This window comes from Anomalospiza imberbis, chromosome 9 (assembly GCF_031753505.1).
Source record: "Anomalospiza imberbis isolate Cuckoo-Finch-1a 21T00152 chromosome 9, ASM3175350v1, whole genome shotgun sequence".
Taxonomy (NCBI): domain Eukaryota; kingdom Metazoa; phylum Chordata; class Aves; order Passeriformes; family Viduidae; genus Anomalospiza; species Anomalospiza imberbis.
Window position 1 is genome coordinate 15314729 of NC_089689.1, and position 25237 is coordinate 15339965.

General features: G+C 39.2%; 1 long non-coding RNA gene across 1 annotated transcript; it reads right to left on the minus strand.

The window, feature by feature from the left end:
* Positions 1-22493: 22493 nt before the first annotated feature.
* LOC137479408 (uncharacterized) lies at positions 22494-24097 on the minus strand. The gene is made up of 2 exons (XR_011002219.1): positions 23844-24097; positions 22494-23773 (listed from the first exon to the last, which is right to left on the minus strand). It is a non-coding gene; the product is annotated as an uncharacterized lncRNA (long non-coding RNA).
* Between the last annotated feature and the right edge of the window lie 1140 nt (positions 24098-25237).

A 25237-nucleotide genomic window follows, 5' to 3' on the forward strand; every position in this document is an offset into this window, starting at 1 on the left:
TGTGAGCCGGGGTTCGCTTCAGCAGCATTGGTCTGAGGAGAGAATGGCACCGAACGTCTTTTTGTCACCTCGTGCCTTCCCCCCGGGCAGTGCCCGCTGTGCTCAGGTTCCCCGCGCCCCCGGCACCGTCCGCCGCAGCCGGAGCCTGAGGCGGCCTCGGCTCTCCGCCGCCTCGGGAGCGCCCCGGCGCAGATCCTGCCGCACCTCACCCGCTCTCCCAGGCCTCTGGGAAGGGCAGCCCGCAGGCCGGGCGGCGGCCGCGCCGACAGCCCGCGTTGTGCGCCTGGCGCGTTTGGGGTTTGGGGAGCCGCCCGCGGGGACATTTCCTCCGAGCCCGGGGAGGGGAGACACACTCCCGCCGAGCCCGGGAGGGGAGACACACTCCCGCCGAGCCCGGGAGGGGAGACACACTCCCGCCGAGCCCGGGGAGGGGAGACACATTCCCGCCGAGCCCGGGGAGAGCAGACACACTCCCGCCGAGCCCGGGAGGGAACACTCCCTCCCGGCGCGCGGGACCGCGCGCGGGACCGGGAAAGGCGCGCGCGTGCCGCGGCGGGGAGGGGGCGCGCGCTCCCTGCGGGGGAAAGGAGGGGGTGCCGCGCGCGTGCGCCCTTCGCCCACCGCGGGGCGCGTGCGCGCGTGTGTGCGTGCAGCCGCGCGCGGAGCGGCGGGGCGGTCGGGGGGCTTGCGCGATGACATCACGACGGCGCGCGCAGGACGTAACCCCGGCGTGACGCACAGTCCGGCGAGCCCGTGAGTTTCCCGTTACGATTTAGTTTTTTGTATCGAGCCCCCGCCGCCCCCGCCCGGCCGCGGAGTGAAGGGGGAGAGCGGGAGGCGCAGGGCCCCGTGGGCCGGGGGGCGCGGGCCGGGGCCGAGCGGAACCCACCCAATCCGGGCCGGGCCGGGCCGGGCCGGCCGCCCGCCCTAGCGGCGGCTGGCGGAGCGGGCGGCTCTGCCCCATCCTGCCGCATCGGGAACATGGCGGCCGCCTCCGACCTGGTGCGGCACCGCGGCTCGGCCGCAGCCACCCGCGCCGCGGTAAGTGGCCGAGCCGGGGCGGCGGCGGCGTGGCGGAGGCCGAGCGGCCGCGGCAGGCGCTGCCCTCCCCGGCCCTTCCTTCTCCACTCCGCCTTGTCGCCTCTCTCGGTCCCCACAAGCGCCTCTCGCCACCTCCCCGAGCCGACGAGCGGCGTTCCCGGTGCCCCGGCCGGGCGGGACACAAAGGGCTGTGTCGAGGAGGGTTTTGTTCGGTCACATGAAGCGGCGCAGCCAGTGAGCGCGGAGCGGGGAGGGGGAGCGGGGCCGCCGCCATTGCCAGGCGCGGAGGAGCCGGGCAACCCGGGGCCGCCGCTCGAGGCCTGGGGCCGGGCCGGCGGCAGCGGGAGCCAGGTAATGCCCTGCGGGCGGGGGTGGCCGGGCGGGACAATGCCGTCGCTCGAGGGTGGCCGGGGTCACCCTGCGGGGCCTGCAGGCGTCCGTGCTCTGCCGTCGCCCGCCCCGGCGGGTCCCGCGAGGCCGCCTGTGCTCCGCCGCGCGTCTCCCTGGTGCGGTCCCGCCCGCGCTGCCCCCCTTTGCTGGCGGCCAGCCCGGGAAAGGTTGTGCTGCCGTCCTGGGACAGGGGGAGCGTGCGCTCCTCACCCTCCCCTTCGCTCCCTTCCTTCTTGGCGTGAAGCGGACAGGCTCTGAGACGCCTGGTGTCGGTACAAAGGGCTGGCGCGTCCCGGGCCCGCCGCGGCTGGCCGGTGTGCCCTCCGGGAGCGGTGGCAGAGCTCCCGGCGCAGAGGTGGTTTACAACAGCGAGGGAGAAGTTACCCGTTCAGGTACCAAAGTCGTGCGTTCGGGCTTCGGGATCTGGGGGTTTCTCTGACAAAGTTTGTGTTACCGTCTTGCAGTGATGAGCATCATCTTGACGAATGGAACGTGTGTGAAATGTAGAAAGTTTTTTTTCTTCTTACGGCTTGTGTGTAACCTTCAGCCCATTGGCAATACCTCTGTCGTGGTGGTGTGGTCTGTAAACTGACAAATCAAGTGATCATGGAAAACAAGTATGATATATCAAAATAGGTTTCCCTCAGTGCTGTACAGCTCTAGCCCTTTAAGCAAAACCTCATTTGTGGTGATATTCTGATTCCTGCCTCCCTTTCCAGCCCATGATTTAATTGTGAAGATTGTGTCATGGAACTTTGCTTTCAGACGCTTATGAGGAATGAATGTGCACCAGATTTTAGAATGAGAAGTCATTTCATGTTGTATAGAGTAATGAATTGGCACATTAATTAATTGTCAGGGTTTTAAATACAAGTTGCAACATATTTTTGATTCAAATTATAAAACAAAATTTAAAGAGAATATTTTTCATAGTGGAGGGCAAAGTACTTCAGAATTTTGGTAACTTAAAGCAATTCTTCTGTGTAGAATTCTTTACTACCTGACTTGTGCGATGTTGGTGATTCGAGGACAGAATAAGTGGACTGATTAGACAATGCAGGATAAATCTGGGGAAGCTTTTATTGGGTCACTTAGGTGCAGAGAAAATGCAGCAGTTTTCTTATTGGAGAAGAGTTTGAGGAGGGTGCATCAAAGAGCAGTGCAGTGTGACAATCCTGTTACACTGACTTAGAGTCAGAGCTGATGTTGCAAACCTGTATAATGTAACTGCAGAGGGATATGGTGCAGAGTTACACAATAATTACAGTGAGAATTGAAATCAATAATCTTCAGAGTATCTTCTTAGAATAGTTTCTTCTGATGTCTAGTATTCATTCCAACAGATTTCATTTTTACTAAAAAGACCTACCCAAGGAAGACAGTTTTGTAGGGGAAAACACCCATAATGCCACCAAAGAGACTTGACTTGTCTTCTTATACATTTTTTCTTTTGTTCAGTCTGCATGATTTTTTTTTTAATTAAAAAAAGCCCTGGGCAAATATCGCTGTAAAAAAAAATCTCCAAACTAGCCAAACAACCAAGGGTGTAGTACTCAGACTGTTTTTTTGAAGTTTCATGGAATCCAATGTCTGATTTATTCTTAGTAGCACTAGGAGGAATATGCCTAGGAAAGTATGCATTATCTTAATGCAGAAAGGTAGTTGAACTCTCAACAGGTGACCTAGCTGGTAGGAGAAGAAGGCACTGACCACTTGGAGCATCTTTGTGAGGTTATTTAATACAGAAAAGACTGATTGAAGTAGAAGCATCAGCAGCTGAATAAACAGGATATTAAACAAGAATGGCAATGTCTTTGATTTTAACTGAATTTCATATGGACACTGAAGTCAAGGGTTGTTAGTGGAGTTTCTTGAGCAATAGTTTGTGCTTAAGCTTACAAGTATTAGCACAGCCTACTAGTGTGTATACTTTTTTAATTCAAGCCTTTTCAAGTAATTTATGGAGAAAATGGAACTGAAAAACAGATAAAATTCTCTATAGTAATAAAGCGCACACAAGCTCACACACAGTTGTTAGTTTCAAACTCTTTCAGGTTTTTAAAAGCTCTGAGAACTTAAAACTGGAGAAAATACAGAATAGTTATGTTACTTGCTCTGCAGCTTCACCTGAAGGTGGTTTGAATTAAAGTTTTTTGAACAACTGCTGATTCACTGTGTCATTAACAACATCCTCATGTTTTTACATTTTCAAGCAAATTTTATCTTTAGCAAAGTTCAAGTGATGTGGCTATCAGAGGGCTGCCTTAAGATACTTGTTTTATTCTCTTTATTATTTTAGTGCCAAATGCATTGCTCCAAAGTTAGTTACTACAAGCCACATTCAATTAGTTTCCTTTGTGCTCTGGATTGCAGAGCATTTTATATTATGTATCCAGAGACTGGGAAAATGACAATAAAATTAAACAATGTTGTGCTCATTTAAAATGATTTTGAGACTGGGTAAACTTGGCATAACCTCCAAAACTGGATTTGTTCAGATGAAAATAATGTCCACCCTACTTCAGAGTGTAAAAGAATCCCTGGTGAAATAAACCAAAACCAGTTTGTATTCTCTGAAAATATATTCACTGGTCTTCTTGGGCACTCTGCCTATAAGCCAAATATATAATCTGATTTTTGTTAATTAACATTTTTCCTTGCTGCATTTTTTACCAATGTAGATGTGAATTTCGTATTGGTACTGCATAAAGAGCTTAAGTTACCTGTGGAAATTGTGGTTGTTGGTCACTCTGGCTGATATACATAAAGTTACTGTCAGAATGAGTTAAAGGATTTCATAAGTTGTAGCATCGTGAAAAAATACCCTTTTTATGCCTAATTAACAAAAAATACCCAAAAAACCCAGACAGAAAGCTCACATAAATGTTAATGCCTGTATACATTATGCCCCTTAGATCAATTAATAGGAACCTTTTATGCAAGCAGTGATAGTGGCCCACATGGTTCACAGAATTGTAGAAAAGCTCTTTGATGTGAAATGGCCACATAAAACCAGATGCAAATACTGTGCACCTCTGTAGTGCTGTAGTCCTATGGGATGTAATTTGATGCTCAAATCACAGTTCACTATCAAGAAATACCATGTAATGAGTTTGAATAAACTTCTAATATGTGTTGTTTTCAAGATTTGAAAAAGCATTATAGGCTCTGTTACTTACCTAGTCTGCAATTCAGTGTCATGTAGTGAATATTTCATCTTGGTACAAAGTCTACCCAGAATCGATAGGATTTACCTGTAGTGGTAGAGGAGAAGGAGAACAAGCTTTTTAAAACTTTCATCATTACATATATTATGAAATAATTTCATGTAAAACAATTTATTTTAAATCCAGTTGTGCTGCCTTCCTGTCACTAATCAACTCTTAGGTTGACAAAGCAGCTCTTAGGTTGACAAAATGTTGCAGCTGTGCCCTTACATTGCCAGTGAGGTAAAATGGGGGAAGACAGTGCTTAACAGTGTGTATGTGTGTTCTGGTTACACTAGATGTTACCTGTCATAACAGTTCTGAGCAAATTTGGGATTACAGAGAACTTTTGCTCCAGCAGAGGTAACTGTAATGCTCTTGGTATGGGAACTGATGGTTCATATTAAATCCAGATACTGGAAATGGAATTCTCTAGCTGATGTTTATTGATTGATATTGAGTGCTTTGTCTTACAAATAATTGACTGTTTTAAGGATGACGGGCTATTTAGTAATTCAGTATTTCTTGAAACTCAATCCAGTTTATGTGAAGTTCATGCTCAAATCAGAATAAAGGTCAGATGGCTGGGTTTAGGAATATTTCAGGCCCCTTGTTAGTGTGTTGTAACTTTTCAGTATGCTGAACACTACGAGTTAGATACTTACCCTACTTAATTGGATTTTTTTTCTTCATAAAGGGACACTATTTTGGGAGTATTTGAATGACTGGTTTTTTTGCTTGCCTTAAATGGCTACTTGATAATCATTTTTACAAAGCAGTAGAACAGGAGAGAGGGTGCATTTTGGGAAACAGGATGGGAGGAATTACAGGTGCCTTACTGATTGGTCCAATTGTAGTTGAAGTCATTAATCAAGATGACTGTACCTTCCACTGTTTTCTGGGCCAACTTTTAGCACCCATTTATAAAAATACTTTTCACAGCAAAGTATCTCTTGTGTAATTTATGTTTGTTTGCAGGCTTTTACCTGATGCATCCATTTTTAGTTTGAGTGAAAGACCGGGAATTCCTTAGCAAATGTAATTGTTGAAATGTAGTAATGAATCCCTTCTGCCTGCATTTTCACACAATAATATTTTGGTACATTGATGGCATTGAATTGTACTTTATCCCATCTACTTTCCCAGTGTGGCTCTTTGGTAGAGACAGGGTGAGTTTTCCAGAAAAGGCATACAGCAGGAGGTCAGGTGACTGCTTTTGGAAAACTGATCCTTATGTCTGCTGGTAAAGCGTGGCAGCTCTGAAGCTGCTCCTTGCTGCTGCTGGTAGGAAGTGGCTGGTGTCTGTTACTTGCCTGGCTGAAGTCAGTGGGGTGGTGGGTGCTGGTTATGGTTTAGGGTTTTCATTGGTTTGGTTGGGGTGTTCTGGCTGATGGGGTTTTGTTCCTATTTTAGCTTTAGTTTTTATTTTCTGGAGTTACTGTCCTCTGTATATTTCTGCTGTTTGCTTCTGCTTCTCAGCTCTCCTAGGAGCACTATGTGATATAATTTTTGATGCTTACTTTTGGAAGTATAATCGTTGTTGCAGATACATTTCTTCATCTTCAAATGTAGGCATATGCAACAGTTTTGTGACTGTTGAGTTTCAGGAACTGTCTCTGATATTAGCTTAGTTTTCTGGATTTATCCTTTTCAGTCAGAAGAGTTTGGAAATTTATAGAATTTATATCCTAAAATTAGGCTCCCAACAACCAAAGCAGTGGCTATGGGTTGTTGTATTTATTATTGTGTTTATACTTATGTAGGTAATTTTATTTATGCATATAAGACTATTGTGTATTCTTAGGAATGTTCTTAGGAGCCTTCACCAAAGACACCAGATTCTGTGTTCTCCCCTGTGATAATTGGTAGGGAGGGCAGAGAAGGGGGATGTTTTTTCCAACAGCTGTATTTTTGTTGTTGCTACCCAGTTGGCTTGGTATTAAAAACAATATTTTCAACAGAGGACAGGCCCTGCCTGCAAAGTTCCAATATAAATAACTTTTTTTTTTTTTCACACAGAAGTGCTGGGTTTTTTGTTTTAATACCATAGCTGTGAGTGTATCTTCTGTGAGAAAGTCTTGATTGTGTGGGCTATCACAGGGAGTGGGAAGTGGCAGTTCTGCAGCTGGCTTCTTGCACTTCTCTCCCACACTGAAGTGAGTACTCTGCTCTCTTTGGCTTCCTTTTTCATAACATATTTATTGACATATTGAAATCACCTGATCTTCTGTGTTCTTGGGCAAAACTTTGAAACTGAGAATCTGTGGCATGTAATGAAAATAACTTCACTGTGTATGAATTGTAGTGAATATTCTGAAATTACTTTTAAAACAGTTTCTCATCTTGTAGAAAGCTGAGAACAAAATGGCAGTTAGAACTCCCTAATCGGGTAGTTATTAACAGGAAAATATATTATGTTTTAACAGTTTTTTTGCTGGGATAGAAGGGGGAAGATAAGTTGGGGAGACATGTGATGGTGAATTAACCTATATAAGCTGCAGTGAAAAAATTTTGAAGGGTTTGGAGCAATTACAGTATGGGGGGGAGTAGAACTTGAATGTCTGGAATGCAAGTTGAGCTGGAATGCTGCAGAAACTGAAGTGGAAAGGTTGCTTTTGTTGCTACATAAACCAAGGATAGTAGGTACTGTCCATGGTCTTTCTAGATCTTTGCTTTGGGGAAACTGTTGAATGTTTGCTTTATTTAACTTGTTTTCTTACAAAAGTGGTTTAGGATAGTGATTGTCATTTTCTCTGTCCTTGTAAAGCCTTGACTGTTGGACAGTAGTGACTCAGGTGATAAAAAGTTGTAGACTTGTTGGTGAGCTGCTTTAGCATGGATTCTTAGAGACCTTTCCTTTTGTTAGTGTTTTGGAGTAAGGTAAGTACATCACTAGTGTTCCATGTCACGTTCCCCCTAAATGCCTGGCCCTTATTCCCAGACTTCGGAGGTGGTAAGATTTGCTGAGGACGTTCAGTATGATTCTCACTGCTGTACATGTGGCTGGAAGAGCTGGTGGATGAGAGAGATTGTTTCTTTCCCGGCATGTGTGCGATTTGGAGAGGAAGAAGAACAGCTTGTCCTGAAAAAAATTGTTCTCCAGGTATCTCTCTCTACCACAGTGGTAAGACTGCTATTGCTTTTCAATGTTTTACTAGCAGTAATGAGCACTGAAAGGTATAATGTGTTTTGCACAAAGGAGAGTGCAAAAAATAGAAATGATGCTTGGGAGAAGCTGTCCAGGTTCCTATATAACTGAAATGTCACAGTATTTCTAAAAATACCATACAGGTATTGTGATAATTCATTTTTAGAATTGTCTTTTAGACACTAAAAACAACTTTGGAATTTGTCTTCCATTTCTTAGTCCAGTGAAGTGTTGCCAGGGGTGAGCAGAGATGATGCCTTGTCTAGTAAGGAGTTATGTCAAGAGCAAAGAAGCAGTTGTGTTCATTTATCTTTCTATCTTTACAGATATTTATCAACATTTGTATGTAGACAATTAGAAGTTGGAATATTGTCTTTTGGAACGTCATACAGAGTTATAAATGAAGGCAATATTTAGGATAATGTACTGACATTCAGTAAAACTGAAGGCATCCAGGTTCTGTAGTCTTTTTGAAAGTTCAGCTATGTCCACTAGGAAATTAGAGAGATGAGTTGATAGTTTTGCAAAAGAAGTACTGCAGTAGCACAGCAGGAACCTTCCTTCATGTCATTTGGAACTTTAATGATGAGTTAGTTTTTGGGTTTTGGTTGTTGTGGGGTTTTTTTCTTGTGGAGCCATTTAGAGAAAAGATGGTTTGTTTGACTTCTGCAAGCTGATTGCTTTGATCTCTAGGATACTGAGTGGTGTTATAAATAAAGTTCTATTTAATATATTTCTAGTAACTTGGCTTTAGGTCCATTTAGTAAGCTGCTCCTGAACGTATTGATGCATGCTATTTTCAAAGGATGTAAATGTAGAGGTGGGAGGATTAATTAGTGATCACCTGTGTTGTGATCGTCTTTGATCAAAGTTTTCTTCCAACTTAGTGATACTAATACTTGGAGTTAGGGTGCTTTTGTCCAAAGAAATATCTCTGTGATTCCACTTTTGTTATGACAGACAGTTTTACTTTAACTTTCCTTCCATTTTTTAAAGTAATTTTCCAGAATGCCATTTTCAGCAGGAAAGAGTGCTCTGGTTTTTACTTGCTTGAGGCTGTTCTTTTTCTTCATGTTTTCTGTCACTGTAGATTCATTAGCATTTCTTCCTGTCCTTAAAGGAGATTTTAGCATTCAGAAATAAAAACCAAACCTGTATGGTGTTAAATTGGCAGCTATTTGAAAGAATGCAAAACTGTTAAAGTTACCAGTACTTTTCCACAGGACAGTCCTATTAGTGTAAAAAAACCACCTCATTTCTCAACCCTCCCCCCCTTCCAAAAAAAATCCCTGACTAGAACAAAAAAATCTCCACCCAAAACCCTCTTGACTTTTCAAGACCAAAGTACAAATCTGAGTGGTTTGTGGCTGTCTATACCTCATAAAAAATCAAGGATACAAATATCGCTGTTTCCGTCTAAATATCGTAAATTCCAAAGAGTTTTCTGGTTCAAGGAAGAGCTTTGGTTAGGATATTCTGAAGGCTTTATTTTGGAGAAGTTGACCTGTTCTGTGCTGTAACTTCCTTTGTTTTCAGTTTTATTTGTTCTCAGAATTTCTTTAGTTTTGTGAATCTGAGGGTAAAGACAGGTTATTTCTGAAATTTTTAACAATACCTTATGTATTTCTGTACTTTTATCAGAGCTCTGCAGTGTTATTCATGGCTGTTTTCTCTGATGCTGTTTAAAGTAGGTATTGAGTAAGTTCTGAACCTTTTTATCAGAATTGCTTTAATTTAGTGTGCTTCCGTATGTTGTCTTTGAACTTGAGGAAAAGTTACTCTTGCTTCTTTTATCCATTTAAACTAGATTTCATATTCATTCATATTCTCTCAACATTTAAGTGTTGGTTATATTTTTTCAGTGTCTCAGTGGAAAACTAACAGAAGGTCTTGAAATCTAACTTGTATGCTTACAAAATTCCCAGTAATGAGGAAACATAGTAGCTCTGGGGCCAGTCAGTAGACAGTCAGCTGTATTTATGGGCCCAAAAGAAGACACAGAATTTCTGTTGATGTAGAACACCAAGCTTTTGGGACATAGTAGTCATTCTGAATTTATGAAGCCTTTGAACAAGGTATTCAGAGGCTTTTTAATTGTGAATGTCCAAGACAAAGGCAGTTTCCTTTATCTTTGGTGCTGACTTTGGTTTGTTTTAAGAAGCTCTGTTATTACTGCAAATAACATAAGCTGTTTACTTGCTAGAAGAAAATATTTTGTCTTTGGGTTATGTCCTTTTTAGGGTGGGAAACATGCAGGTTTCTTTGCTTCAGTTAAACCATATGTATATTCTGAAACAGAGTAATGATGTGAATGACTTGTGCCATTTACACTCTTGGATTTTATGCAGTCTTAGCCCATGCAGATCCAGTTCTTTTGTGCTATCCTAGTAATCCAGTGTAAAGCATATGAAATAGGCTTAGAGTATCTGTCTTGTCTGTCATGTTTCTTGAGCTACTTTTGAAAGTTTGGTTGGGAAACCTGCTCTGGTTAGGAAAACTGACAAATCAAGGACAGCCAGTGGGCTGGATATGCACAGGTGAGGATATGGTGTGGCATGCTGGAAATACCACGTTTTTCCATTTGCCTTTGTGTATTTGGAAGAACTAATTAAAATAGCAAAAGAATCAAAGATTATAAGCTTTTGCCTGAAACTAAGTGAATCAAGGCCACAAGTATTTAAAGGGTTCAATGCTGAAAAGAGAAAGATTAATTAAACCCTGATCTTGAAGTGAAACCTGCATAGAACTGCTGCATCTTCTTGCAGTCTTGCATGGAGACTCCATAGATGTTTATTAAACAGTTTAGAAAGTAGTTCTCAAGGTAGTGCATAACTTGAGTAGAGTCCTTGGGGTAGGTCTTGAAAACACCTGCTTCATAGCAAAATGCCTTTCATGGAATAATTTTTGTAGCAAAGGCAGTAACTTTAGTAAACTCTGAAATTTCACTATAGGAAACACTCCTGTATGGTGACTATATTAGTAATAAAGCTTGTGTATATTTGTAATAAAGCCTGTCCAGTTGAACACAGGGACCATGAATAGGAGCTTACTAATGAGATGTGGATGCTGTGTCAGACCTGAACTGTGGTTGTGGTGCTGGTGGTGTGGGACTGGCTGGATTGAGTGTTCATGACAGTAACTGGTGGTCACAAACTGCATTTCAAAGAGGGATGTGGAAGCATTTGCCCCAGTTTGCTTGCCAGGTCTGGTAGAATAACCTCAGTTGTAAAATGACTGTTGTTCCTATTCAGAAAACACTAATGCAACTATCTGGAATGAAAGTGTAAAATAAAACACAACTGGCTTAATTATGTTGCATTGCTACAGCTTATCTAAGGTAGGAAGGAAGTAGTTTTTACCTATTTATGTAGGCCATGGACAATGCTGGAAACTTACAGTGTCATCAAACCTAAAGTGAACACTGAGCAGCTCAGCAAGGAATGGATTTTTTCTGTTTTCAAGGGCTATTAAGGTGATAGTGTTGACAGCATATTATTACTTTACTTCTTCACCAAAACCATTCATCTGTTACCAAAAAGCAGGCTCCTGTGAAACGAAGGGAAGTCCTTACATTACTGGCTAAGTATATGTGGCTCCCCAAAGTGCTCTTTCGTAGATTGTAAAGATTATAGCTTTTATATCAACCCAATTATTAAAGCGTTTTGTAGCTTCACTTCAGATCTGTTAAGCAGTGGCTGAATCTTATTGTATGAAATATATGTCTATTTTATTTGTAAAAATATTTTGCTAGAAGAGTGGCAGTGTTGGAATTTATATTTTTAGATGATTGGTTTGGACTTAGTGTTTTTTTAGGGATTGTTTTACATGGTTATTTTCTTCATCTTGGAATGTTCATTGTAGTCACAGCTTAGTCCTGTGATAAGGAAGAAGGCTGTTTGAGAGTTAGCAGTGCTGTTTACAGGGAGTAATACTCCAGAGTGTCTACTCTGTCCCTCTGTCTTCGGGATATCGGCATAAAATCACTGCTGCACCAATTCAGAGATCACTGTAAGCCTTCCTTCATTTTAAGTGTCAACCCTTAATGAAATATTTCTTAGCACTTAATGAGCAAAGCTTTGCGAATACTTACGAAAAGTGTGCATGAAATCTCTAGGAATTTTTTGTTAGATTTTGCATTTTCACGGTCACAGAAAATGCACTTCCTCTGGGGCTAGGAACAGGAGATTCCCTTTCCTGCTATGGTCAGGAAATGTCAGAAACGCTGTCTAGACAGACAACAGCAGGCATTAGAGCTCGTGATCCCAGCATAGCTACCTTTTCAACTGGAACAAACTTGTGAGGAACTGAATTTGGGCTTAGGATCCTGTTTTGTAGGGGGTTCTTATGTGCTAATACCAGTTCACTATTTCCTGCCATTGCACTTACTAATGTTTATGTAATTCACTTTCTGTTCTCTACTGTTTTTTTTCAAAATGTCATGATAGCAAGAAGGAGAGATTTTATGTAATTTTTTTTTAAGGAATGAAGAAAAGAGTCATTTATCACTAATTTTGAGCCGTAGGATTTTAGGCTCAACCTTTTTTTGAAATCTGCATTGCAGTCTTAATTCAAGAAAGTGTTTCAAGTTTTGTCATTTTTAAGACTTTAGAAACACAGAAGACTTGGAAGTGAATGTGTACACTAGTCTGCCTTACAATGTAGAAAATGGAGAGATATTCAGAATAAGTCTATTAAGAAATGGGTTTTGGCTCCAGCACTGGCTTTGGTGCTGTAATGTGTGATCTGCGGAGCTTGGGTGGCTGCGGCCGGTGCGGTGAGCGAGGCGCTGCCTGCGGCTTCGTGATCCTGGGCTGGGCTGCGTGTCCTTAGCGCCTGCAGGTGAACAGAATGAACTGCAGCTGCTCTTCCCTTAAAGTATCCTTTAGTAGCAAACTGTTCTGTCTCCTAAATGTGGGGGTTGGGTGGTTGGGAGTTTTTTAAAAAGGGAACTGCCGTGCTGTCCTATTTCCATTAGTGTAAACTGAAATGGAGTGGAGTGCAGCGCTAGAGAATACTGATAGGTGAGTACGGTGGGCTGGAGGGAGGGAGGAGGGAGGCATCTGAAGAGTGTAACCAGAGAAAACTGCAGAGCAGTTTGCTGCCTTTGGGTTTATACAGAGGTTGCAGGAAGGACTGTTGGCTTTGAAACAGTGTTAAAACTGGAAAAAAATGGCTACCAGAAATTATCGTTGCTACAGTAAGAACGTGGTGTGATTCTTGATGTGCTGCTTTGACTACTGTTGGAAATGTTGTGTGAGATACCGCCTTGAAGTAAAAATGTCATTGAAGGGAACAGATATTTTAATCCATTTAGATATAATGGATATCATCAGGCATTTTTGTTTTGGTATGCCAGTCTGCTTAGTGAAGAAGCTAATTTCTAGTAAATATCTTTAAAAACCTCATTACTGCCTTTTCTACACTAAAAAAATTGCTTAATGGTTTTAAATTTTAATAATAAACATAATGTCCCTATAAAACAACTTGCAGGAAAAAAACAGTAATGAGATGCTATTTCACAAAATATGTTGTATATGGTAACACAATTCTGGCTTTCTAAAATTAAGTTCTGAATGTTTTTTCTTCATGCAGGAAAGCTTTTAGTTTTAAGATTTTTTTTATATTTTGAGTTTGAAATAAATATGCCCAACCTAAATTCTATTTGAAGATTTATAAATAAGGTTCAAGATATATAAATAAGGGTCAGATTTTAGAGTGGAATCTACTTGGGAAACTGTATTGTACTTTCTTTGGTAAGGACGTAAGTGGATGCATTGTGTCGTAAACTTCTTGCAGGTTTTCGATTAATAGGTTGCAGTTACATTTGAGGAATTTCAGAGTTATTTTATGCATTACATCAGGAAAGGGATATGTCAAGTTCAGTGGATGTGTGAAGAGTAATTTCATTCTCTATAAGGATTCCACAGGTGGCAGATTGAGGATAGGTATGGTCTGATAGTAAACTGTCTGCTCTTCTTCAAAAGTCCCATATGTGTGATGTGTGTTATACCTAGAGAAGATCCCATTTTTTCTGTACTTTTTTCATCTTTTGGGGTTTTGGTTCTTTGTCAGACTTCCTTGACTGGAAAGGCACTGGATTCATTTGGTAAGAGATGTGTCTGATAAACTGTTTACAGTAATGTGTCCAAATATGCATAAGATAAAACTTGAAAGTTGTAGAAAAATGAGTAGTATGTGAAGACAGATGTTTGAACTGTAGAATGGTGTTGCTTAGTGGTACGCTAAAGGGGATGCACTCATTTGATGAACACAATCTTAACTTAAACTTTTTTTATTTTTATGCTTAACTTTAATAAAATCTTCATGTTTTTATTAAAATTCTGTAGTTCTGGAGAAAGGAGAGGACAGCACTACAAATGTGTAGCATCACTGTGCAGTTCAGTATTTTAAAAATAAACCTTGAAATAGAAGAGGTTGCCTCAGATGTTTTTAAAAGCTTGCTTTTTTGGTTTTAAGATAAAAATGCATGTTTTTTACTTAAGGCTGTTAGTTCCTTAGAAAACACTTCAGTGATCAGGCTTTCGTGGTTTGCATTTTCAGTTACTTTTTAGCTGAGAAATGAGAGGTGCAAACTTGGACTAAAATTTTTTAAGGAACCATAATCAAATTTCTTATGAGGAAGGAAAGATTTTGTGTAAATATTTTCTGGAACGCTTTTTTGCAGTGCTTATAGTCATAGGGTATGTCACTGTATTTTGTGGTGCTCTGTGTAAAGCTTACATGATGATGTATGGTGAAGGAAGATATATATATTACTGGGTATAGAGTGATTGTGTAACTGGAAGAGTAGAGGCAGTTCCTGTACATGTGATGTATTGATGAGATTTTGCTGACAGCAAATTAAAAAAAAAAAAAACAGAGACGTGTTCAGAGTTAAGGATAATGCCAAGGATGTGCCATTAGGAGTTTGGAGTTAAACGGAGAGATGATGTCATTCTGGGCTTTAAGCTTTCCCTATTTAAGAAAAGCTGTTATATTTAAGGTATATAAGTGCAGTAAATGAAGAGCTACTTCATGTGGTCAAAATGAAGGGTAACTGAAAATGTATGGATGTTTATTATGCAAGTGGTAGATTAAGCTGTAGCTTAAATGGGCAGAGAAATTATAAAGACGGTGAATTATTTCCCTGTAGCTTATTGCTTATGGTAAATCTCATTGTGAAGAATGCCATTCAATTTAGTAGGGTATTGATGGACTGTAAACTTTTTAATATCAGTGATATTTAGAATGTTGTACCCATCTTAGCTGAGGGGAGAAACTTCATTGATAAGTAACCTAGTATTTTCTCTTAAGGTCTTGAAATTCTAAATGTTTTCAGGACTCCCATCTTCAAATTGATGCTTCAGTTTAGTTCTTTTACGGTGCTTTCATTTGTGTGTTCATTGTTACATATTTGCTTACTGGATAATGTATGCTCAAAGTAAATAGCTCTCAAATGGTTTGTTTCCCCTTGCTTCTCTGTAGACATCTGTGTGTCTGTTGTGTACATCTTTAAATGTTTGCATCTGATCTGTTTACTGATAGAGAGGAAAAATAACCTTTTCAGCCAATATGGTTTGGTAGTCCAAACTCCTTCCTAGCTAGAATACTTTTTGCTGTGATGACTTTTCAATTTTTTTTTATTTATAGTATGCACATTTTTGAAATAATAATTAAATCTCTCATTCGACCTAATTGATGATATAAACAGAGGTTCCTTTTTTTCCATTCAAGCTACTCTGTGAGATTACTTTTTTCCCTACTGCGATATTCCTATTATTGTTGCATTCAGCTTGTAATCTTGTTTGGACTGAAACAGCTTCCCAGTCTGAGGTATGATCAGTTGTGTTCATTTCCTATGCTGTCACACGTTTTCTTGAAGTGCTTCACTGTCCCATATGGGGTGTTGTCAAAAAGCAAAACTTTCTAGGAGTAGAAAAATGAGAGATTTCAACATTTCCACGTGAAAGCCCTACCACAGCTTTGGGAACTGTGCGTGTGGCTTTTACTGTGATGAACAGACAAAGGAAGAACTGTAACTTTGAACTGTTTTTCAGATAACTCTCAAAATCTAGCAGGAGATTCAAAATGCAAGAGGCAGTCTTCTCTTTTGCAGTCCCTTGCTTGCTTTTGTTCACTCGCTGCAGATTCTTTGAAGTCAGAAGCATCTTCATTTAAGACTTAAATTTTGTCTCTTCATGTTACAAAGAGTTAGGCTTTTGCTTAATTTGGCTTCTGGGTAATTCAGACTCCAGTATAGTGCCTGCTCTTAAGTATTGCTCTTCATTAAGTATTTTAAAAAGAGTGATTATTATTTTTTCTTTACAAATTTAATTTTGGTAAATGGGATTGTGGCATATATCATTCAGCTGGTTAAAATACAGTTGGAATAGCATAGATTGAGAGGTTCTACAAATTCTCGAAAGGGATTAATTTTGTGGTTTTAGAAAACCTCATGTTTAAATTCAAATGATTATTTAATCTACACTGGATGTTAGTTCTAGATATTTGTGGGTACAGAATGTAGATTAAGTTGTTTTTATACTTTTAAAATAGAAATCAAAGACAATCAAATAGAAAGCAGGAAACTACATTTTGTACAGACAAGGTCATTGCTGACTACTTGTTTGGAAAATGGCAGTATAGGCTTGCATTTAAAGAGCTTTTCAGCTGTATCAATTGATGTAGGACTCTCGTCAGCTAAGTTTTTGCCTTTTCAGTTGTCTTCTGAAATTACTTTATGTCTGATACTGCATGTACAATTTTGGCAGGAACTTCTGGCTTTCTTGTAATAGCCTTTTCTTAGTAATCTCTGCTTTCTGCTGGCTATTTTTTCTTGCATTTATATTTAGGATTCTTAGATTTTTGTAAGATTATAGATTTTTTCGAGAGCTGCAACAGGTACTAGAATGAAATTAATTCCACACCCTGCATTTGAATTTAATGCTGAGATGGTCATACCTTAATAAATGTAGTTGCCACTCTGGACTAACTAATCAAATCTTCTAAGCCATGAAGTCAAGTCTACAGTTGCAGGCCTTTTTGGTATGTTATGTCAAGCTGGTGGATTTGACTGTTTAGCCACAGCTGATATCAACAAAAGTAGTTTGTATAGTTATTTTAGTCTTTGTTTCTTCCTCTTTATTTCTCCCCACACAGGCATGATCAGCTTTAGGGGCAAAACTGGTTTTGTGTTAAACAGCAACACACAGCAAAACAAAACCCATTGAATAAACCACATAAAAAGCTTCTGTATGAATTACGTTCCCAGCTGCAGTCATTCTAGGAGAAGGTGGAGTTAAAGGTGATGGTGTCTTTTCCCAGATGGATGTGGAAATAACAGTCAATTATAATGCAGATCTGTTGTGAAATAAGGGCTACATAATAAATAAATGGGTCAAAAGTCTTATGATTAGAACAAACTTTACTTAGTCATTGTACAACTTTGCTTTCTAGTGTTTCTTAAACTTTTGCCTCAGAGAGGGAGGGGATATGTTGTTAGGAGATAGCAAGAGTTTTCAGTCCATCTTTTTATCTTTTTTGGCTAGTATCACTGGGGGTGCATTTGTGGTCTCTTTCATCTCTACCATTTCAGTTTTCTTCCACTTCCTGTTCACTGCCCATATCAGAATAGGAAGCTACTGGTCAGAAGCCTGACCATTTTACAGCAGTCCTTTTTCTCTGCTGCACTCCCCCTTCTCACTCTTTGAATATTGAGGCCTTCAAGTGAATGCTCTGTAAGTACATTTCTTACTCAGTTCTGTGTCCCTTTTCATGCCCTTTTTTATTACCTGGTATGGGAGAATGACTTTCATTCCCACTTCCTTTCCTGATAATGGGAATTAAGACAGGCAAATTGAAGCAAAAGCATTTATGATGTTGAAATCTTTGCCTTTCCCTAAGGAAATTTTTGGAGAGCTACCTTTCTCAATCTGCTGGTAAAGAATGTCAGGTTATTTCAAATGTCATCACCCTTGAAATTAATAGTAGGTGTTAGAGTTTGATTGTAGTGGAGTGAGAGAAATTTTACTTGACAGCAGAAAGACCTTTGAGAGAGATGTGAATGCTGGTTAACACTATGGGTGGGTGGCTTTAAACAGTCTCAATTCAATCAATAGTTTGGGCTAAGATCTGGTGTCCACAATCTGGTGGATTGTGTTGCCTTCATGAAAATGTTTGCATGACACTGCAAGTACCATCTCGCATTGGGTGGAGCTTTGTACATCAGAGGGTTTGAAATCCCAGAAATGAAAGTTAATTCTGTAGGGCCCTTTGAAGTTTTTGATGCAGGGCTACAGTGACCAGGCCTTTGGTCCTTCAGCAGTTTACTTGCTGGTGATCTCTTTGTGAAACTTGTCACCTCTCCTTCAGCTGGACAATACCTAAATTATGATGGCCCATCTTCTCTTTTTCCTTCTCTTTCCCTCTGTGCCAGATGTAGAATAACACCAGATTTATCCCCAGCCTGGTTTGTGAGCTCCCTGTGATCCAAAGAATACTGAAATGCAAGAGTACCTTCATTGAGTATGAGAGTATCCTCTCAATAGATTGTTCACATAAAATGGGAAGTTGTACCCTATACTAATTCAATTGATTGATCCAAAGTGTTCCTATTGAAGGGCTATTACAGAGAGTAGGGGGTGATGTGACCCAGTACTGCTGTATCACCCCAGTGATCTGCAGTTGTCTGGGCTTGACCTTTGACAGAAAGATTCTGTCTGCACTTGAGTCACAAGCCATAAAATCTGTGTTGAGAACAGTTTTTGCTAATGTTTAGTTCATTGCAAAGTTTAGAAGTTGTAGGTGTTGAGGCCATTTTGCACAGGGGCAGAGTCATGGTAGTTCTGAATTAAAGAAGTGTTAGACTGGGGTTGTCACTTCCCAGCCAAAGTGCACAGGCTTACTGAGATGTCTGGCTCACCATAATGTTTGATCATGTAAAGCCATGACCACTGACTTTTTTTCTCATTTTTTGAAAGGTGTTTTTGCTCTTTGTATATGGAGGCTGTTATTTTTGTGGGCATATAACTGTAGCTTTACATTTACTTTTTGTAACATACAGTAGAGCTCCACTGCTGTTTGGAAGTAACACTTCTGCTTCTCTAGGTGAATGAATATTACCTTAAAATCTGACCAAAGAATTGTATTTTTTTCTGTAATAAATCTTACTTGAGAAATGAGTATGTATATTGAGTGACATTCATGCTCAAATGAATGAGCTACAGCTACAGTTTAATATGATACTTGGGACACAATCCTGGGGCAAGGAAGAGGAGCTCAAATACTTATCTTCTGTTGCTTTATATTATCCAGGCCGACTTTTTTGAAAGGTCTTATCTTCCCTTATTATGTCTTTGTAATTTAGGCAAGGGGCTTTGAGACAGTTGCAGGTTGATTGGGGAACTGAATCAAAAAGCTGTGTGTGAATAAAATGAGATAAGGATGGTGTGTGATGATAGTTACTTCATTCAGAGTCAATTCTAATGATGGCCTAAACATTTAGTCTAGATAAGAACAACCTATCCTTTCTGTAAAGCTCTGTGCTAGTAGTTGTGTCTTCATTAATAGACCCAGTTCTGTAGAGATACCATACCCAAATCCATTCTTGCTTTTGTGCAGCTTCAGTTGCTTTTGGAGTCTTTTCAGAATTTCTAAATAGGAAGTGAAAAATGACCTTGTATAGTTAGTTCTAAAGATACATGAGCAAAACAAGTTCATCTGATGAACTTGTTGGTCAGCTTTCATGCAGACAAATAAATTATAATTAAGTGGGCCAGCTAACCTTAGAATCATAAACGCAACTTTGCCTTAGAAAAAGTGAGAAATTAGAAAGGCCCAGGCTTCAAGTCCTCCAACACTTAATCTCAGATATGTTGATCATTTTTGCTAAGATTTTTTTAAAGCGTTCATTTGTAACAATTTCCTTTCTGTGCATCATTCCTTGTTCAGGGACCTTGATACAGCTGACTTTGAAGGCACTAGCAGCAAAAGCAGAGCTTTTCTTGCCATGCAACTTCTTTTCCCTTGTTCTGCCCACTTAATTTAATAATGTGTATATTTGATACAACTTCTTGGTAGATTTTTAAAATTAAAATGCCAACAGCTATGTTGTTTGGAAATTACACGTGTTTGAGAGATGACCACTGGAATGTTGATACTTTTACCCTGAGATCAAAAAGATAGAATACTTTTATGGCTGGAGATTTCTTACCTCTCTGCTTTGTCTGTCTTGTCTGATAGTCTAGGACACAATCAGAAAACAATGACATCTGTACAGTAAGTTCCTTTTTTATTTTGCAGGTTTGTTTTAATGTTGAAGTGGATCTTACAGTATAATGTAAATCAAACAAGCAAAGGTGAGTAGGAGTTTTGTGTTGGTGTTTTTTTTTTTTTTTTCCCAAAAAATGCCACTTGCATGTACTGCTAAACCTGCAGAAAAGTGGCCGGTGAAAATTCTCTTGAAATTTGGATCTTGATGACTATAATGTACACAGTCTGTGTACTGTAATGGTGCAGTGTTACTTCTACAAAACCAAAAGAGGAACAAAATATATTTCCCCCATTATTTAATATTATGATGATAATAATGTTTTTCTTCCATAAATTATTATAGTTTAAAAGCCATCAAGGTGTTCTGCTAGCTGTTGAGGGACAAAATTATGTGCACTTGAAATAATTTAGTTCTCTGCATATTATCCACCTGGTTTCAAAGTACTGAAAGTGTACTTTGCACTGTAAAAGGTGCATGTTAAACTTGCACTTAATGTATTAATAAATAACTGCGTGGGAAATCAACTATCAGAATAGCATTTCAAATTTTAAACAATGAAATTCTGTTGGAATTTTCTCCTCTCTTCCTGTCTTTAGGAACCCATTTGCAAGCTATTTGAAAGACAAAGTTTATGGAGATCTACTGCTGGTAGAACTTAAGTGTCTATTTGCAATTGCAAAGTGTCCATCTAGGAAGAATTTTCTGTAACTGGCATTTTCCTCCTTCCTCCCACCCCCTTACATTGTTATTTTGAGAAAAAGAATTAAGAAGCTTATCTTTTTCTCTTCCATTTACTTGCTACTCCAGGAATAATTTGAACTATAAAATTAACCTTGTCTCCATATAATTGTGTGAAACATGTAACAGTGAGCTTTAATCCGTTTTAACTTGAGTCTTTCAAGAGAATCTTTAGCTATGGCCCGCAGTTCAGTAAATTCTCTACTTTGGAGACGTGGGATGAAGGACTCCCCTACAGAGACCTCTGTAACAAACCGAAGCTGTCACCTCAAGTTTCCTGCTTGCTTTTTGACTTACTTGCCATCTCAGAATGTAACTGCTTGCAGTGACTTGATATTTTGAAGAGGTGAGAGGGAGATCCCATTTGCTTAAAAGAGCTTGTTCCTCAATTCCACGCTGCGATTAATATGTAGACTTAATATTGCCTTGAAATTGTAGTATGTACATATTAAAATAGACATAAACTGCTTTGTTCGTATCTTCTGTTCCACTAAGACTTCTTCAGAGCTGTTGCTGTCAACTTTAAAATACTCATTATAGAAGAGTGCTTTGTGGGGAATTTAAAATAACTCTTCTATTGAGTGTTGATCTTTTGTATAATGTATAACTGATTCAGGACTTTGATTATGAATTGTCTTCTGAACTATGAACAATTAAAAAGAAGCTCTACCATTTATGTGTAGAAGATGCTTACTGCTTTAGCCTGACTTTTTGCTGGTTTCTGAAACATGCTGCTTTGAGAAAACAAATGAATATAACTCTGCAAAAGGAAATACTTAATCTAAGGATGAGTGTAAAACAAGAATTATGACTAGAAAAGGGAATTGAATTGACAATTAAATTCAAACTGTTCCTTGTGACTTCTGATGCTTTCAGTACTTAAAGCTTGCCATTTATGCTCTGTTTCTTTTTAATTAGTGTGGTTATCTAATTACTTGTTTAAATACAGAAAATTAGATGAAAAGTCTTATGTATAAATAACTGAGTGTGCATTTTAAGCATGAAGTCTTCTGAATGAAACTGAAGACTTTTCATCTTAATGGTGGTTATCTGTGTTTAGTAGGAAAAAACTGGTCTCTGAGAAGAATGCCTGTAGGATTGCATTCACAGCAGGAGGACAGAAAAATGTGTAAAAGAATAAGTGAAAACAGTGTAATAATGTTTGATCAGTATTGCTGTTGCTTGGAGGAGATCTTGAGGTTCCCAGAGTTCAGTAAAAATGACAACTGAATAGTCAGTAAATCAACGAAATTACTGTGCTTTATTAGGGAACAAAACAAAACCCAGATTTAGTTCTACGAATTTGTGGTGTACTGTAGCTGCATTTCATTGCAGTGAGTATTGCTTCTTCTAGTCAGGTCATTGAAAAACAACATGGAAGAGCTGAAGAAGGTTCAGAGAGGGGCAGCAAGGATGACTGAGAGAGTTTTATTTTCAAGAACAACCTGCATTTCCTAGCTGCCTCTGATTTCAGTCTCCACTTGTGAGTGTAGTAGCTGCAGCATCTCAGAGGCTTCTAAACAGTAATTTTCACTCTCACAGCTCAGTGCAGACTCGCCTTTTTGTGTAAGCTTATGTCTTCTAAAGCAATAGTTGAAAATGTGATTTAGTTACTTGCTCAAACATTTTTCTTGTACACTTGACCATAATGCATTTTGTGATGGCTCTGCTATTGTACTTTCCATGTAGGGTTTGTTGGTTTGGTTTTTTTGTAAAGGGTTTGGAGTATTGTTCTTACAGTTTCAAATCATTCACATTCCTAAGGCAAATATAAACTCTATCATATCCTGACTTTTGTAAATAAATAAAGAAATCTGTTACTAGTTAAAATAGTAAATAAGATACTGTTTACAAACAGTGAATGTACTTTATTGGGGTAACCATAGAATTTGTTCTTAAAAGTCCTGATTTACAGACTGCATTTATGAACTCCACAGGAGAATATGTGTTGTTTTAAATACAGGGGAAAGTTAGGAAAAAATAAGCTTGGTTTCAGTGTGTTAAAATGCAATGGGCCACACTTCTGTGTAGCAGGATGGGTTGCAGAAGGTACATGCTTGTGCTGAATTTCCCTGTGATTAAGTGTGTACCGTGAAGTGAGGTCATATTTTAAGCATTTTAGATAACAGGCAAACCAAACTTGCTTCCAGAAACTGCCTTGAATGTATTTAGTATTGCTTTACCTGAAAGTAGAAGGATGTAATTAGTGAATAGTACCATGAATACTGAAGAAGGATAGGTTATATACACAATTCTGCACAGGCTAAATTTTAGTACGTGGAATTTCTGTTTCTTTGGCTCAGAGAGGATGTCATATAATTTTATCTTGTTCGTATTACCCTGGTAACATGAAGTTGAGTTTTCTGCTGTTAATCACTTCTGGTGATGACTTTTTTGTTTCAAATTAAAAAAATAAAGAAACAAACCTCAAGTATTAGTGGGCTGACCTGAGCTTTTCTTCTTCAAGTCAACAGAATTTTTTGTTCTTAATCTGAAAAGGTACAAGATGGCTTTTTTTTGCCTTGCCTGATACTGCTCCTTAGAATCTTACTAGCTTTTAAATCCTTGATAACTGAAAGAATGTAGGGTGAGAGCCAGTTTGCTGATAAGGATTAGTGAATATCACTAATGCGTTTCATTAAGTTCTGAATTAAATTAGTAAAAGCAGAATGTTTGTTTCAGATAGTGGTTTTATAATTGGGAAAGATACAATGCTTTAAAAGTTAAAATAGCTGTTTACATTAGTAGGAGATACAGTCTGAAAATTTGTGATTACATTAACATTTGTACAGCAAGTGGTTATTAGCCAAAAAAGCAAAAATCATGAGCAACTGCTAGATTTCAGGTCATGCTGGATAAAAAGAATGACAACTTTTATTTCATGTAACAGTAAATAAGGTCAGAGTTGTTCTGAAGTTGAAAGATGTGTTGTGTTAATTGGGTTAAAGTGTTCTTAATATCATCTTTAAGAAAGTCGCTCTGTGTAAATCCATTACACAGCAGCATCATGTTGGCATTCAAGTTGTCATCTTTGATCTGTTGGATTGACACTTCACTACTAGTTCATGCAGGTAACCAACAATATTGCTTAATTAACTTGTGAAATATTCCTGTAAAAACAGTCAAATATATCTAATTTCTAAAAATCCCTCTCAGTCTGATTGTGATCTTTACATACTAATGAATGTAAATTGAGTGGGTAGCTTATCCGGAAAACAAGCTGGATATTTATACCTTAAGAGGTCTTTTATGTCAGTTATAGAATTTTCTTTTTCCTGAAATCATGAAAATAAGACCTCTCTGGTAATATAGTTGTAATCATTGGGAGTTTGCATAAAGTTATATAAAACACCTAATTGTTTTATTGGTATATATTAGATTAGTATTGGAAAAAAGGGTTTTTTACCCAACTGCTTACGAGCAGCGTCTGAACAAAAGGACCGAATAGTTGGAAAAACCTTTGTTTTACATTGAAGACCAGTTTTGGATGTGGATATCTGGGCTCTGCTTTGATTAATTTTTAAATGTCTTGTGTTAGCAGAACAGTAGTGCTCATATTTGGCAGTTGCAGGAATGTTTTTCAGTTCTGTATGCTATACACGTGGGGAATAACTGGATTTGCAAATCCAAATTTCACCACCACTTGGTGGCAGTACCTGGCTTCAAAAGGACTTGTCTCTGAGCAGATAAGGTGGCTGATCTCGTAAAACTATAGGTTAAGGAGGAGTAGATTAGTTTTTAAATATTTGAAAGTTAGTTATGTGTTTTAGAAATGAAAACACTTTTTATTTAACTCACTGGAAGGATTTGCATTTGTATGTCTCTATGGAAAATCTAGCTATCATGTCTGATATGCAATTTAAGAGTATTGCTTGTGTTAATAGTATTCTCAGAAGATGTATTTAATGTTCCCCAGTTGAATTATTTTAGCATTTACTTCCAGCATTTTGCTTCATTTGAGTAGTTTAGTTCAAGTAATTTTAGAACATAAAATTTGCTTTATGGTAGAATTCTTTATAGTACTGCATTCTGCAGTTTAATAGAGAACTGTCAAAGCTTCTTTTTTGCCTTATGAAATATTCTCTACATTTTTACTTTTTTATTTATTCATGTAGATTTTAGAAAAAGTTTCCCCAGTGGATTTTTCTGTCAACAAAGCTAGTAAAATTTGTGTCCTTACCCATAGCTGTCGCCTCTTGACTGTGCCAATTCAGCAGTGTTTGGGCCCCAGCCTTTAAACTGGATAATGAAATGGTTGATAAAGTGTGAAAAGAGGAACCTGGGAGAGTGGAAGGAGACAGCAATTATTTAAACTGGCTTTGCTTCAAAGAAAAGTGTAATTCCAATGAATAGCACAGTAATTTGACAATATATGATGCCATATTGAAAATATTTCCTCTTCTCTGCGATCCAAAATCTTCTGTAATGGTCAGCAGGTTCTTT